The sequence below is a fragment of the Leopardus geoffroyi genome, chromosome B2 (assembly GCF_018350155.1).
Source record: "Leopardus geoffroyi isolate Oge1 chromosome B2, O.geoffroyi_Oge1_pat1.0, whole genome shotgun sequence".
Taxonomy (NCBI): domain Eukaryota; kingdom Metazoa; phylum Chordata; class Mammalia; order Carnivora; family Felidae; genus Leopardus; species Leopardus geoffroyi.
This window is the reverse complement of record NC_059332.1, coordinates 14219500-14235771: the sequence shown is the minus strand read 5'-3', so window position 1 is coordinate 14235771 and position 16272 is coordinate 14219500. Positions and strand designations below refer to the sequence as shown.

The window sequence follows — 16272 nt, the reverse complement described above, 5'->3', positions numbered from 1 at the left end:
GCTTTAATCTGGCATCTCAGGAGGCAGCATGGTCTAATGAAAAGGCAAACAGATTCCTAACAAGAAGTCTAGATTCCCGGCATAGTTCTGCCACCAGCAATTTAGGTGACAGAGGGGAATTTACTTCCTATCACCCCATCTCTCAGAGTGGTCATGAGGAAAAACCCAAGTAATATTCATCAAAAGAGAAAACAATGTGCACAGTTGCATACGAACGTGGTAATTTATTGCAGTAATCTTTGTATGAGTGGAGCAAGTAGTAATATAGTGAATAAAGAAAAATATAGTCATTCAAAACATGTTTATGAAGCCCACCAGGGACAACAGCAGGTACTCGGAGAACAAAGGAAAACAGAATACACTCAGAGGATTCCAAGACTGGTTGGAAAGCAGACATAGGAACAAAAACTCGCAGCCACGAAAAGAGCTTTAATGGGCATGCGTATAATGTGGTAAGGGAGCATAGAAGAGGAAGCAGCCCATCCTGCCTAGGAAAGTCAGAAAAAATCAACAGGTGATCCCTGAACAGTCTTGAAGGAAGAAAAGACACTGTCCAGGCAGCTAAGCCAGGAAAGAAATCATCAGTTACAAAATCTCCAAGAAGAAAAAGAGCACCTTGCGTTCAGGAAACCACACGTCCGCCAGCGTGCGGAAAGCGTGTCTCAAGATGTGGCAAGGGTGGAATCTTGCTCCCCTCCTGAGGGATGTTGCTTCCTCCTCTGGGCAAGGTAGAGTCAGTGATGTGTTTACAGCCGGCTGTATCAGTCATGGTGCAGGCAAGAGACACTGAGATGGGTAATTCGAGAAGAGTTGACGATGGGGTTATGTTCAAAGGTATAGGCAGGGCGTCGGGAAACCACAAGAGGTCCTGTTGCCATCCTTGGGCCTGGAAGGGTGAGGAGAGAGACAGTGATTAAAACTTGGAAGGCAGCCATGTGAGAATTCTCCTAATGGGGGCATCGACTGAGGGATGCCGGGTACGAGGACCTCCAGGGAAGGAGTGAGGGAGACAAATGGCCCCTCTCCTTGCTCCCACGCCTCCCACCTCATCTCACCAGTGCCCCCATTGCCAAACCTAACCAGAAGCCAGAGGGAGAAGGAGCTTTGGAGGAAAAAGGCCAGGTGTAGAAGAAGGATGGCTTTGCAGGGACAAACAAAAGCAATCTAGCACCAGGCAGGAAACGCCCAACTGGAATTTCAGGCAGCTCCTCAGGCAGCAGTATGGAGAAAGGAGGCTGGGGAGAATAGGGACAAGTAAGACATAATCCAGGTGACAAATGATGGGGATTTGGTAAGGCGGTGGAGACATTAAGGAAGGGGTACAAAAGATTCAAGAACACTTAGAGATACAATCTAAAGAAATTGACGGTCACTCACTGGTATATCTCAGAAGCTCTTTCCCATACATGTACGTTGCATGGGGCAATCAATAAAGCAAGAAACGAGATGATTCTGTGGGATAGAGTCTGTCCTTTCTGGAATCTGCAACTCATCTTTTTGTAAGCAGTTCATTTTGGTGATAACGCCAATCCTTGGGTTGGAAGCCAAGAACTTATGACAGGAAGTTCCATCCTTGTCAGATACATCCATACCCACCATCTGAGAAATAAATGAGGCCATCGTAGTGGGCTGAGTGGTGGCCTTCGAAAAAAAAAAATGTGTTCACATCCCAGAACCTGTGAAGGTAACTTTATGTGGGGACGTGGTCTTTGCAGCTGCAATTAAGTTAAGGATTTTGAGATGAGATCATCCTGGATTGTCTGGAGGGTCCTAATCCAATGACAAGTGTCCCTATGAGAGACAGAAAGGGACAGCACGTGGAGACAGAGACATGGAGAGAAGAAGGCCATGTGAAGACAGAGGCAGAGAGTGGAGTTGAACAGCCACAAGCCAAGGAATTACCAGAAGCTGGAAAAGGTGAGGAAGGACTTCCAAAGGCATCTTCCCTAGGGCCTTCAGACAGAGATGGCGAGAACCTGGGTTCTTTATGATCATCACTGAGCCACTGGATGGACCTCTTCTGAGTCAATATATGTCCTTATCACTTAGGCCACTTTCCCATGTTCTAGTAGCTGCCGCCGCAAGCACCCTGACCTCTACACGTGTCTTCTGAGGCTTTGCTCCTCAACCACACCACCCCAGACCTCCCCTGGTGACGCTCCCGTCGCTTGTCAGTTGACGTGTCTCAGTGACAAATGAAACAGCATGGATCAAAGCCCCTCACACGGTGCTTAGCCCATAGTAGGCACTGGCTAAACTTTCTTGCCGTTGCTCTGTCCCACTTCTCAGCTTCAAGCACTATTGCTCTCTCAGATCTCCAGCATTGTTTTTGAAATGCTTGGTGTGATAAAAAGCCAGGTCCCAGCAGGCCTCTGGATGGTTGTGTGCTTAGAAGCCCCACCGCCTGGGAGGCTATAACTGGAAACTCCACGACCCAGAAGCACCAGCGAATGAAATACCGTCCTTATTAGACGGCCACCGTGGCAAGTCACGGATGCTCTCACTCTTTACAGGATTCAAATATGGTGGCAGGCATAAACACCAACACCACAACAAGCTCGGTGAAATCTGGTTTTCGGTCATTCAGAGCCAATACGTTTCACGCCTGAGTCATCATTACCAGTATCAGTCTTCAGGTTGCAGATGTGCAGAAAGATTGATTAATGCAGAATTCTGACTACTGCAATGTTCACAGTATTACTAAAGGCGAGCCCAAGAACTCTGATCGGCAACTTTTTTTGAAAGAGAGACCACTGGATTTCCCCTCCTTTTTACCCTGAATGTCCTGGTTCTCGTTCTTGGCCTCGTTCTCGTTCGGAGCGGTTGCGACAAATCCTCATTGACAGCCATGTGCCAAACTTTCTTGAGCTACAACGCTGCCTCGGGATGGACTTTTCTAGAACGCCTCCAAAGAAACCTTCCAATGGCGGTTTTGTTTTTTCCTTTTCAGCTTTTTGGGTTAAAAGTCATTCAAAACTTTCATGTGAATCTGAGAGTCATCTCACGAGACTTACTTGGGATATGGTAAAAACAAATGCTGAAAATGCCAGTCTGAGGACATCAGCCTGGGTGGAAAGCGTCATCCCCATTTGCCAGTGACTCACTTTGGTGACTCAGAGCTCGTCACACAATGCAGAGATCCACAGGGCCTATCCACCTTCCTCTGCCTACCTGGAAGGAAATTAGGGCTTCGGTAGATAAAACTACAAAGTGATTTCAGTTCTTTCTGATACAGTTTACATGAATAGGAGGCATTCTAATCTCCCAGGTGTTACGGAGCATTCAAATTTAGGGGAGGGAAGCGGTGGGGAGGTGGGGGAGGGATAGCGAGTGGGATCTTCCTTTCTCGAATGTGTTAACCAAAATTGAATGTCCCCAACACCTAGAAACTTTATAAAAGAGAGAAGGCTCTGGTGACAGTTTTAAAGGATCAAAACTTTAAATTTCCTGCAAACTTTAAGGAACCCCCCCCCGAAAAAAATCTTAATGTGCCAGTCCAAACTTCTGTTTCACATGTGGTAAATCCCCTTTCGCTCTGAAAGACTCTCAAGTGTCCGCTAACATTTGAATATTTACACTTTTATTCCTCTGCCATATAATCACCTCAACTGGGACATTATGCAAATATGTGAAATCTTCAAACATAAAATGAAGCCGAGTTACTCACAGCAGGGAAACCCTATGCCATCCTTCATTGACGCATGCCAAAAATGTCAGGCCAATCCACTCATTTACTAGAACCAAGATGAACCTACCCACCAGCGTCCAGGAGTTCCCTCTCAAACACATGCAGAGCTAACAAAATACTGAACCTTAAACTCATTTGGAAAATAAGCCTACAAATTTTTTCCTTTAGCAAATGCCACTGGGTGACCCCACCTTCGAGTCAAACGCAGTTTGCCTTGTTTCCCTTGAGTACTGAGTTCTAAAGGCCACTAGTTTCAATCTGTTTTGCCAGAAATAACTTGAAGGCTTTCCTGAACAGGCATGAAAGCCCTTGCAATCATGTAGTCATTTAAAATTAACATCCTAACTTAAAATAACGAAACCTCATTTTTGTTTGTGATCAAAATTTATAGGGGCGCCTGGGTGGCGCAGTCGGTTAAGCGTCCGACTTCAGCCAGGTCACGATCTCACGGTCCGTGAGTTCGAGCCCCGCGTCGGGCTCTGGGCTGATGGCTCAGAGCCTGGAGCCTGTTTCGGATTCTGTGTCTCCCTCTCTCTCTGCCCCTCCCCCGTTCATGCTCTGTCTCTCTCTGTCCTAAAAATAAATAAACGTTGAAAAAAAAAAATTTATATTGGAACACCGCTGTGGAGGCGAAAGCGAGTGCATTCACCCCACACAGGGTATTTGCTGACAAACAAGAATTGGACCGGAAGGTTTAAGTCCAGGTGCCAAGACCAAAAAACCAATCCTATCTCCAAAAAGAAAACTGTTTCTCTACATTGTCAATAACTCTAGGTTATACCTACGGGTCTCCATTAGTTATAAGAACCAATGGGTAAGTCTTCCTTTACACAAAGTTTTCTTTTCCTGCAAACATCTGCTATAAGTAGCAGCCTGAAAGAAAAATACAAAAAGGGAGAAAATATTATTTGTTGGGCAAAAACTAGGAACAGTCAAAATGGCCTTCAATGGGCCAATGTACATCTATGCCATGGAATGCTAGTCGGGAATAAAAAAAGGGCCACCTATCGATACAAACAACAGCTGGGACAGACTGCAAGGGCATCATGCTGAATGAGAAAAAAGCAAGTCTCAATAGGTCACATACGATACAACAGCGTTTAGGCAGCACTCTCAAAATGGCAAAATTACAGAACTGGGAAATGGATTAGCAGTTGTCATGGGGGCAGGGATGGTGGGTGAGTATGATTAAAAACGTGTAGCATGAAGGAGATATCTGTGGTGATAGAATAGCTCTGCGTGTTGATGGTTCCATGGATCTACACATATGATAGAATGGCATAGAACTCCTCCCACGCCGTGTACCAACACCCCTTTCCTGGTTCTGATATCGTACTCCAATTATGCACAATGTGATCGTGGGGGACACTGGGAAAAGGGTACGGGGTCTGGGCTATCTTTGCTCTCATTGCTACATTTTACACATCCATGATTATTCAAAATTTTAAAAAAAGAATAAAGAATGATCAAAAAAAAATCATGAGAAGGGAACGAAAGGAAAGAAAGAAAAAGAAACAACTTGGGGTGACTACTGACCACCCCAGAGATGAAAGATGACAGGGAGTATCTGGAGGAAGGGACAGACAGCAAGACTAAATAGCAGAGGTTACAGTCAGGCAAGCCAACAACCAGAAACTGTTTGGATTGTGAGTTGTACATGAACTCAGTGGACAGAGAAGGGGAAAGATCACTGCACGGTTACCCCTTGAATGGCAAGGATCAAAATGAAGCCCAGTGAGAAGGAGGACATGGAATTACTGGGCAGCCGTAGCTACTGGAAGATCTGGTGGGGAGGGAGCAGGTGCACGGGGAGGGGATGGCGTATAGCAGCTGCTATGCCTCAGGAGGTGACATACGTCAAATCAGAGGAAGAATGGCGAGGGGACATGTCTGACCCAGAAAGAAATATTGAAAAGGAAGATGCACCATAGAAACCAATAAGTTGAGAAAGAGGGGGCAAAATTCTTGGGCTTGAGCAGAATCACCAATCAAATAGTGACGAGGTGATCAAAGAATATCACAGGTGAGTCAGAAGGGGAAGAGAAAAGTGACAGAAATCAGGAAGACAAATGATGAGCAGGGAAATGCAATGGCCTCTGAGAAGGCGCTCCTTACATGGGTCTAAAACCCAACAACATATGCTGAGCTTTCCAGATGTATTTAACAAACATCTTGGACAGTCTGGTACATGTCAAGTATACGTCAAGCATGATTTTCACATCAGAAAACGTGACTCTTAGTGAGTACCATTCATGTGAAAATAACATAAAACTCCAAGAGGGTGGGTTACCTTCGAGGGGGAAAGAATTTTCACAAGACAACTTTGGAGCAAACATCTTGGAGTTCCCACGGGCCATATGCAGGAGACTTTCCAGTGTTTCCAAGAGGATAAGCAACCAATAATATTAAAATCTGAAAATTAACACAGCAATTCTAAGATCTTAGAGTCTGAGATTTAGTGTGGTCATAAAGGAATTCGCATCACAAGGAAAGCCAAAGTTCATGATCCCCATGAGAGACAGTGGGGAAATTCCAAGGAGGGTAGCCCCTAAAAAAGAGAAGGAAAGAAAGGTGGTTGGCCACTCCCCACGGATGGAGAAATTACAGAACAGAAGGTCATTTTCTCTCCCCGCTACTGGAGTAAATATCACCTCAGAATTCTTTGCGAACACTCAACAGTGAGGAAAGGACTGATGTCATCCTCTAAAAGTGATCAGACAGGAGTCGATTTATCTCCACGGCCACCAAGCCCAACCTCTAGCTTTGGAGAAGTCAGCAAGTAACCTAAAAACTAAGAAATCCGAAGCAGATGGTAAATGTTGCCAGACATTGATTGCTCCCTTATAAATTATGTCCCTGTAGCGCTGCAAAGAAAATCTCATTTTCCTTAGCAGTTTTACATGAATCCCTTGCAAGAAGCAGAGATGTGCATTTTAAGGAGGAATGCTCTGATAAAACCTAATCTAAGGCTGAGTGCCCACGGTGCTGTGGGTGGCTGGTGCGAAGGACTGAGAGAGGTGAGAAATAGCTAAATTTTTCTGCAAAAGAATCATGGGGATGGGGGTTAGAATTCACGAACTCGTAGACTTTGAGAAATGACTCTGTGGAAGGCTTAAAAGATACAGAGGCCAACAGCTGAGAATAAAATTGAGAAGAGAGAGCTTGACAGCAAATTGAGAAGTGAAGTCTGAACGTTGTGAGATGTAAATCCCCTCTTCAGTTTTCCTTATAAAATCTTCAGTACAGCTTATCTTGACAAGCGCTGGGAAACGTAGAGGATTGTCCAATCACTCCATTTTGCACCGAAACTAATATGACACGGTAGGTTAATTACACTGAAATTAACATTAAAATTTAAAAATACAGGGGTGCTTGGCTGGCTCAGTGCGTGGAGCAGGGAAACTCTTGATCTCTGGGTCATGAGTTCAAGCCCCACGTTGGGTGTAGAGGTTACTTAAAAATAAAATATTTTTTAAAAATTAAAACTTAAAAATAATAAAAGATAAATTAAATCTTCAGTACAATCTCTGTTGTGGAGTGAATTTTTGTTGAGGGAAACACACGGAAATGCAGAGCCTCACTTCAAGGTTGCCGCAAGGGCAAAAGCATGAGTAGCAGTTACCTTTTTATTAACTATTAATTATTTAAGTTACAAAGAACCTGGCGACACAAAGCACAAGGGAAGGAGAGAGAGGAGGGGAATTTGGATCCCTTCTTCTTTTACTAAATTTTTAAATTCTTGAGTCACTTACTCATTATTGTTTACCAAACAGGCTCTGTGGGAGAAGTATGATCACCTTAGTTTTATTATATGGGTATGGTCTCATTTGTTCCTTCCCAACCTTCAAGCAGCTTTAAGGATCACAAAGATCCTTTTCAGCTCTGATATTCTTTTCCTCTCCCAGGATCTCAAAAGCCTTCCCGTCCTCCTCAGACACAAGTCTTTAAAAGGATCACACATACTTCCATTGTTCTGTTGCTGTTTCTTTCTATGGGTTGTCATTGGATTAGAGTTCTTTTTGTAGAATATTATGGTTGACTATTTTACCAACTAACCAGATAATCTCTTTACCACTGCCTTAAATACTATTTTTTTCCAAAAGGGTTGGCCTTCCTAGAAGGTTAAAAGATTGAAGGGAGTCTATGTTTTGATCCCTTTGCAAATAAATCATATCACAGAGGCAGACTAGGTTATGCTGAATCCAGACAGTAAGTTTCTTTTTTGTACCAAACACTAAAATAGAGTACGGTGAAGGCACGTGAAAGCAATAGATTATCTGTGTGGTTTCATCAACAAGCACATCTGTGAAACTGGAGAGTAGCTTTTCAGCTGGGAGACAGCCGCCAAGGCAGCGAATCAGGACAAGTCTTGGAGCAAGAAAGACCTGTTCTCCAGTCTTGGCTCTGCTCTTGCTGCTGGATACTCGATAAAGTTTCTTCACAGCTTGAAAAGCCATTAAAAATAAGAATGAAGTTTGCCATACAGAAACAGAAACAAAAGTACAAGGCAGATAGTTCCTTATCCCCAACCACACAAATAGTAATTATCAGAAAATTAAAAACAGACCAAAACGAAAAGAATGACTGACACCCTACTCTCCAACTCATCCATTTTTTCTTTAAGTTACTTTTTTTTAATGTTGTCCTCTCTGCCCCTTATTTTTTTTTTCCATACTTCCCTCCCCCAGTGTATATTCTTCCAGCTCTCAGAAGCAGCAGAGAAATAATAATCTGCTCCAATAATCATGAGTGCTCGAGGCACCCTAAGCTACCTGATGCTAGGTGATAGAGCGAGGAGGGATGGCAAGGTCAGGTGTTACCCGATGTGGATGCTTGGGCACGGCCGGCCCATCAGAGCAGATGGCTGATTTCCCCCCACCCCCTACTTATCAGAGGGGCCTTAGTCCCTCTGTTCTCCCACACAACACCTCCAAAATAGTCTTGGTACAATACCTTTCATCATGCACTCCCTACTCAAAAATCTGTCAGTCATCCAGCCCACAAATACCTATTGATTGTTTCCCCCAGGCTCTCCCAGATCATCAATCAAGTTGATGTTTGCTTTACCTAAGGCAGGTGCTGTGCCCACAAGCCTCCTTGCGTGTCAGAGAATGTTCTTCTCCGGTCTCGCCAGCCTCCTCCCGAGCTGTGGAGCAGAAGCCGCACTTTGCAAGAAGCCATCACAAAAGGTTATGGAAGAAGAGAACCCCTAGAAACATCCTTCCTCCTATTTTGCTTTTCGATAGTTCTTGAGCCAAACTTTTTACACTCGTACCGTAGTCTCTCTCTGGCCTGTGGCCATTCCTCTCCTGTTCTATTTTCTCGCCAGATCTGACACGGTGTTGCATCTCCCACAGCTGTGAGCACGGCACTTTGCAAATACTTCAGCTCAATGTAGATGTACTGTCTTGATTTGACTTCTCCTAGGATTTCAGTAGCTTGACTGGCTTGGTTCTGAAGCCTTTGACTCACCTGATGGGTGGGGTTGCCAGATTTGGAAACGAAACAAAACAAAACAAAACAAAACAAAACAAAACAGGATGCTCAGTTAAATTTGCATTTCAGAGAAATGATGAACATCTTTGCACGTTCTACGCGGTATTTGGAGCATATTTATACTAAAAAAAATTGTGTATCTGAAATTCAAATATAACTTGGGCATTCTATAATTTATCTGGAAGCCCTCCTGGGGTGTCACCCAAAACCGAGCAAAGGAATATTCCGTAGATTCAGTTGGTGACACTTGGGCAACAGAGATGGCTTCTGTGTAGCACAATCCTGATTATCACTGACTACAGAAACGACAGAAGGAGAAGGGAGGATATACCAACGCTGGCATCTTAGCATATATGAATAATTTGTCTGGCAAAGGAGGGCTTTGTTGCATTCTGAGTCAAAGTGCCGATGGTATTGTCGTTGGTTGGGTGGGGCCGGGGGGGGGGGGGGCGGTGGGCGGGTATGGAGGAAGACAGCCCTGCAAGAGAGTAGCATATGGTAACTGCAGCCCTTCTAAGGAAGAACCGCATTCTTCCACAAGGGCCCCCTCTGCCTTGTAAACACGTCCTAAATCAAGGGTGAGAAGAGGCAGGGGATGTAGGTGAGTGGGGTCCCTGGAAAGTCATCACTACCCACTAAGCCGCCCCACTAGCCAGAGACCCAGCCTCGGGTATTTTCAGACAACAAAAAATAAACCCCCTTGCCCGGAAGTCAGGAGCATCTCCAGAGATTCTGGGCAACTCCCACTGGTTCCAAGAGTTGGCAGCCTATTTTCCACCTCGAGAATGAGGGTACTTTGTCCTTGGTAATGTGATTTCTTGGCTGGAGTGGAACCGTTAGGCACCCTGAGACGCTCTGTAGAAATGTGAGATGATATTGTATTGTATTAATGTCACTTAATGGTAGCTGTCAATGATAGTGATGGAATAAATATGGAAAAGGAAATTACTGTAATTGATTGACAGTCTGGAATCTTCGATATTCGACCTAATGAGAGAAACCTAGGAGCAGCAGCTTCCAGCGCTGGCTATTAATGCAAATTGTATGCACCGCCCTGGCATGCTGAATTATGCAATGCCGTGTGAATGTCTAATCCATTTCACCAGGCTTGTCTTTATCCAGAAAAAAAAAAATATTTCCCTGACATGCTGATTAGTATATTAGGAGAGTTTAAGAAGTTTGGTGCTAAAGTAGGTGCCATCGTGGTGTTATTAATTTCGTTCTGAACAAGACAAACAGCTCTGTGCAGCCATCAAAATCACTACATAAGTCTACAAGATAACTTTGTCAAGACTGATGGGAATTTACAGAAAAGTCTTGTGATATGTGGAAGGAATTAGCAAATAGATAAGGAGCACATCATTTTTCTAGAAAACCTCTGTCAGGGACTCAGTACCCATGGAGCACCAGACACTTGCCAAGACATCTACAATGTCTGCCATGATCTCTTGTTCAGACGTTTGGAAACTTGTGGAAATTTAGAACAGAACCAGATGTGGGAGGTCAAGGGAACAACAGGTACAAATAAGGTTTAGGGCCTCCTCTGGGGTTTCCGTGGAGATTTAAGTACTGCCCGGGCATGATCAACAACAAGAAGACACTCTCTGTGGAAATATACTTTATATGGGAAGAAGTCTGTTGGGCTGGAAAAGTTGCCAATTACCCGTTACTTACACATTCCAAGAATTCATAGCTTTGAGAATCCCATAGCCCTAAGCTCTTTACCCTGTTCATATCAACTCTTAAAACTTGGACCAATAGAGGAAGTGTCTAGACTCCTAACTACGTATCCCAGAGCTATCTATGACCAGGCTGCTCACAAGCACCCCTAGTGTCCCCAGATTGGAAAGCAGAGGGATGGAAGAAAGAGAACATGCCGTGCATTGCAGTTTTCCGCTAGTCAGTCTTGACACACTCTTAGGTCAGTACATAGATGAACTTTTTATCTAATCGCACAACACGTTTCTGAATACCTTTTATGCGCCAGGTATGATGCTACAGCCTAGATGTGCAAGCACAACTCCTGCCCACATGGAGCTTACAGTCTAGCAGAGGAGGCACATGTGAGGTGGTGATCACCTGTGGGAGAAAAGAGTGTCACAGAAGAGGAAACAAGTGTATGTGACAGGGGGACTGACTTAGTCGGAGTGGGGGTGCACTGGAGAAGGTGTGACTGAGGAGGGGTACTTAAGCCAGGACTCCGCGAATGTTTTGATTCTTTAAGCTGTAATGAACATGTACTGATACAACGTGTGTTGGAGACAATGTGCTCGACAAAACTTATGGTCCGGTTGTCGTTATATATACAGATGCACATTTTTGCCTTTTCTTTTTTTTTTTTTTTAATGAAAAAGCCTGTTTATTTATTTTGAGAGAGAGAGTGTGTGTGATCATGAGTGGGGAAGGGGCAGAGGGCGAGAGAGAGAGAGAGAGAGAGAGAGAACCCCAAGGAGGCTCTGCACTGTCAGGGCAGAGCCCCACGTGGGGCTCGATCTCCCGAACCCATGAGATCACGACCTGAGCCGAAATCAAGAGCCAGACACTCAACTGACTGAGCCACCCCAGTGCCCCCATTTTTTCCTTTCCAAGTGAACCGTTTTAAATTAAAAAGTGAGCCAGCCGATTTAAAGACAATATTCAGCAAATAATAGTGCGATTGGTACTCAAACATATCACAAGTTGTGAATTGGGGACGTGATTGACTGAAGTTTGGGAAGTCTGTGTGAAGGAAAGGTGGTAAGAAAGGTGAGGGCCACCTGGGAGGGAAGGGTCTCGGGCAAGAGTTGAAATAACAAAATGAAGGAAAAGGAAGGCAAGACAGAAAGTTCCTCAATGTGCTTTCACATATATTATTGCACTCTTTCACCACACTGGTCCCCTGTGGTGTAATGTATTCCGTCGAATTTTCTATAGAATAATTGAGGCCCTTCCAAGGTTAAGTAAAACACTAGAGGTCACCCAGCAAATTAGCAGCAGAGATAGAGTTACAACGCAGGCCATCTCTCACCCCGTTGAGAACGTGTCTCTTGCCTCCAAAGTTCTGAGTGTGCAACAAGATGGAAAATGAAACTTTATATAAAGCAAACTAAGTAAAACAGAGGACTTCTAAGGGAAAAGTAAAGGCTGCAACTGGCTTGAAAAACATAACAGTGTTTTCATGACTGGATGTCCTTTGAAATGACTCCATTTCAAGGTCCTTGTAGAAGCTCGTTGAATGTCGTATATCTTTTCAAGGAAGAGACAAGCCTCTAAAAACCAACGACGGCCATAGTGGGGAAGTCTAGGCCCCCTGCAGCCCAGTCCTGGCTCTCACAGACACATGAAAGGGTATTCCATGGACGGTGGGCTTGTCCTTCTCGATGTCAACTCTGTAGCTGGGTTTTTGCCACCTGGCTCCCAATTACCCCAATAACCCATTAAAAGCCAACATGTCAACCGTCACCTGTGAGTTCCTCTTAAACCATACAGGAGCTGGTTCTGTTTTCCAGGCTCCACCATTCTGGGGATAATGAACTCCACAAGCCTATTCCTTCCTGTATGAAGAAGCAAGGCTGTTCCACCGAAGGCTCTTCCAGGAATCTGTTCACTCTTGTTCCATGGCCTGAGAACATTCTGGAAAGTCTGGCTGCTGTTAAATTCTCTACCCTACCAACGCCTTCTCCCCTCTCCCCCCACACTTTACCAAGCCCACCCTCTATCCTACCCTATTTTTTCCCCATCTCTTCCTTCCCCTCCCCCGACCCCCAGGCTTTCATGGATCTCCAGCTTCAGGGCTCATGATTGATTCATTCAACCAACATTTATACGTGAGCACCATCTACGTGCCAGGCTCTGCTGTAGATCCTGGGCATACAAACACAGTCCTTGTTGTCAGGAAGCTTATATTCTAGTGGGAGGAGACAAATAATCTCATCGGTTTTCTAAAAAAGTCAAATAGTGATAATGCTGTCAATGCAATGCTTTTTCAAAGACTGATGCAATTGAGTGGACAAGTGGATAGTTTACAGTCTGGAGGGTCTATCTGAGAAGATCGCATCTAAGTCAAGATCTAAACCACCTGCAGAGCAGGTAGGGAGCCTTCCAGGCAAAGGGAACGGCTCGTACAAAGGCCCTGAGCTGTTGGGAAAGGGGAAAGGTTTACAGAATTGAATGACAGCCAGCGCGTTGCAGTTATTCTCTGCGAGGCTTTGAGTGGCAATAATGTGTGGGACTCTTCCCTGCATTTAGGGATTTCTAGCATCCCTGGCCGCGCAGCCCATTAAATGCCAGTAAAGCACCTGGTCCTAGCTACCAAAAACCCCTCCCCCCGTGCTGCCCCAATCGAGAAACATTAATGCACAGTGGGTCAGGAGTAAGAATACTCCAGGGGCTTTGCCATCCGGTGTATTAATTTCCTGTTTAAAGAACGGAAAGTTATGGGGTGCCTGGGTGGCGCAGTCGGTTAAGCGTCCGACTTCAGCCAGGTCACGATCTCGCGGTCCGTGAGTTCGAGCCCCACGTCGGGCTCTGGGCTGATGGCTCAGAGCCTGGAGCCTGTTTCCGATTCTGTGTCTCCCTCTCTCTCTGCCCCTCCCCCGTTCATGCTCTGTCTCTCTCTGTCCCAAAAATAAATAAAAAAAAAAAAAAAGAACGGAAAGTTATTCTCCCACAGTTCTGGAGGCTGCAAGTCAAGATCAAGGTGTCAGCAGGGTTTGGTTCCTTCTGGGGGCTGTGAGGGAGAAACCGTTCCAGGCCTTTCTCCTGCTTCTGGTGGCCTCAGGCATCCCTTGGCTTGTTGATGAAATTCTCCCTGTGTGTTCGTTCTGTCTTCCCTCCATGCATGTCTGTCTCTTAGCCAAATTTCCCTTTTAAAAGGACAGCGGTCATATTGGACTATGGCCCTACCCTACGAAGTGCATCTTGATCACGTGCAAAGATGTGGATTCCAAAGAAGTCCTCCAAATAAGTTAGGACTTCAACATCATTTGGGGAAGACACCGTTCAACCCGTAACATACCTTAAGAAATCTGGGCGTGATTTGACTCGGTTTGACTTGATCTGCTGTAACCCTTTGGAGGATTTTAAGTAAGTGCATGATATGATCTGACTCCTGCTTTCGAAAGTTTGTATAGACGGCAAGTGAATTATCTGGGACAAGGGTAGAGGCAGGGACACCAGCTAGCACAGGAATTCAGGCAAGATGTGAGGCGGGCTGGGAAGCGGTCCTGATACGTGTAGCCAGGTAGATACAGCATGTAGCCAGGCGTGGCCTCTCAAAGAACTGACCCAGGAAGTGGGGTGACACTCACCTGGAGAACGTCTGCTCTGTGAGCGAAAGCTGTCTGGACACAGTCCACCAGGAGAGGGAAATTGGAACTTAAAGACCATCAGCCTTCAGGTAGAGACAAGAAACTGACCAGGACAGGTTCTGAGTACACAGGACAGAACAGGATGATCTTTCGAGTGCCTTTCTACCTGCAGGGGTATATGGTGAGGACAGTTTCCACACCGTAAGTCAACACAAGATACTGCCACCTTCAGCGGGTCAGGCCACGAGAGGTCAATGGTGCCTACCTCCCCACTGCTTCCTTCCTCCCTCCTGTCCGTGATGGTGCACGCCAGGGCCCCGCATTACCGCTTCCTTTTCAGAGCTGTCCCGATACGCATCCCTTCCAATAAATGAATATTTCCATCTCAGTGAACAAAAACAAGTCAACGCACCAACAAAATGGGCTACCTTCCAGGGTTGGTCTGCTGACAGATTAAAAAGTGTGTCAACACAGCTTTATATTAACAAACATTGCAAAGCAGAAGCCTTTGTTTGTTTTGTTTTGCTTTGTTCTCCTGGTTTCACGGTAATGTCAGTGGACCCACGCCTACCCCCGTGCAAAGGTAGACGGACCACGTTCTGCTGGCCTGGCCGGGACCTTGAGATGTCAAAGTGTTGGCGAGTGGCAGCGGTCAGTGTCTCACTCCTGCCAAACGAATTGGCCAGGACAGCGACAGCAAGGTGAGTGCATATGCAGTGTCTTTATCGTGCAACTTGGGGTGATGACGTAGCAGTAATAAGAGGCACTTTTAAGTACCTAAATTTTAATGTTAATATCCAAGGATAGTGATGGAAGGGCTGAGGAATGAAAGAACCATATGACAATCTTCAAGAAAAGGAAAGAAAGAAAGAAAGAAAGAAAGAGGAGAAAGAAAGAAAAAGAAACAGAGGGAAGGAGGGATGGAGGGAGGGAGGGAGGAAGGAAGGAAAGAAGGGAGAAAGGAAGGAAAAGTGTCTTTTAATTCTTTAAAGAAGGCGCTAGCTCTGGACCTTTTTTCATCCCCCATCCCCAGTGGCTGGCTATTTACAAATAATACTTCAGAGTTGACCTTGACCCAAGGTCACTGCACTGGCCAGGGTGCAGGGCTACTCTGGAGCAGGGGTCAACCAACCACGCACAGCCCTCCGATCGATTGTGGCCCACGACCTGCTTCGGGGCAGCCCACGAGCTAAGGCTGGTTCTCATATCTTTTAACGGTTGGGAAAAAAAAAATCAAAGGAATCCTATTTTGTAACACAGAATCACACTTCATGACACACGAAAATTAAAACTATGTGAAATTCAAGTCTCAGTGTTTGCAGATAAAGTTGTATTGAAACCCAGCCGTGTTCCTTCGTTTGCATATTTCACTACGGCCGCTTTCGTGCCACGGCAGCCACGTTAGGTAAGGTCAGAGACCACATGGCCTGCAAAGTCTAAAACGTTGACTGTCTGCCCCTTTGCAAAAAAGTTTGCCAACTCCTGCTCTAGAGGATTAAGGAAGAAGCACGCTGAATCTCGTCCCGTGGTCTCCGATCGCTCTCCCAACTCTTGGTGAATCACTGCTCCATTCACTTACGATATTCGTGGAGCTCCTGTTCGGTGCCAGGTGCCGTGCGAGGTCCTGGAGAGACAGCTGTGAACAGCGACAGACCGTCCTGCTCTCAGAGCTCAGAGTCCAGGCGCAGAGCAGGTGTGAAGCGGCCATGCAAACGCAGCGTGCTACAAAGGAAAACCGGCCCAAGTGCTCTGCACGGGAGGCGCAGGGAGCTATAAACCCACATCGCAGGTGAATCGACC

The 16272-nt window shown here is 45.6% G+C and overlaps 2 long non-coding RNA genes across 3 annotated transcripts; both read right to left on the bottom strand.

The window, feature by feature from the left end:
- Positions 1 to 286: 286 nt before the first annotated feature.
- On the bottom strand, positions 287 to 14847 carry LOC123608012. Of its 2 annotated transcripts, XR_006717036.1 has the most exons (3): positions 14738 to 14847; positions 14473 to 14638; positions 287 to 886 (listed from the first exon to the last, which is right to left on the bottom strand). It is a non-coding gene; the product is annotated as an uncharacterized LOC123608012 (long non-coding RNA). The 2 variants fall into 2 exon arrangements; XR_006717037.1 differs by lacking the exon at positions 14473 to 14638.
- Positions 7880 to 11480, bottom strand: LOC123608011. The gene is made up of 2 exons (XR_006717035.1): positions 11158 to 11480; positions 7880 to 9160 (listed from the first exon to the last, which is right to left on the bottom strand). It is a non-coding gene; the product is annotated as an uncharacterized LOC123608011 (long non-coding RNA).
- Positions 14848 to 16272: the final 1425 nt, after the last annotated feature.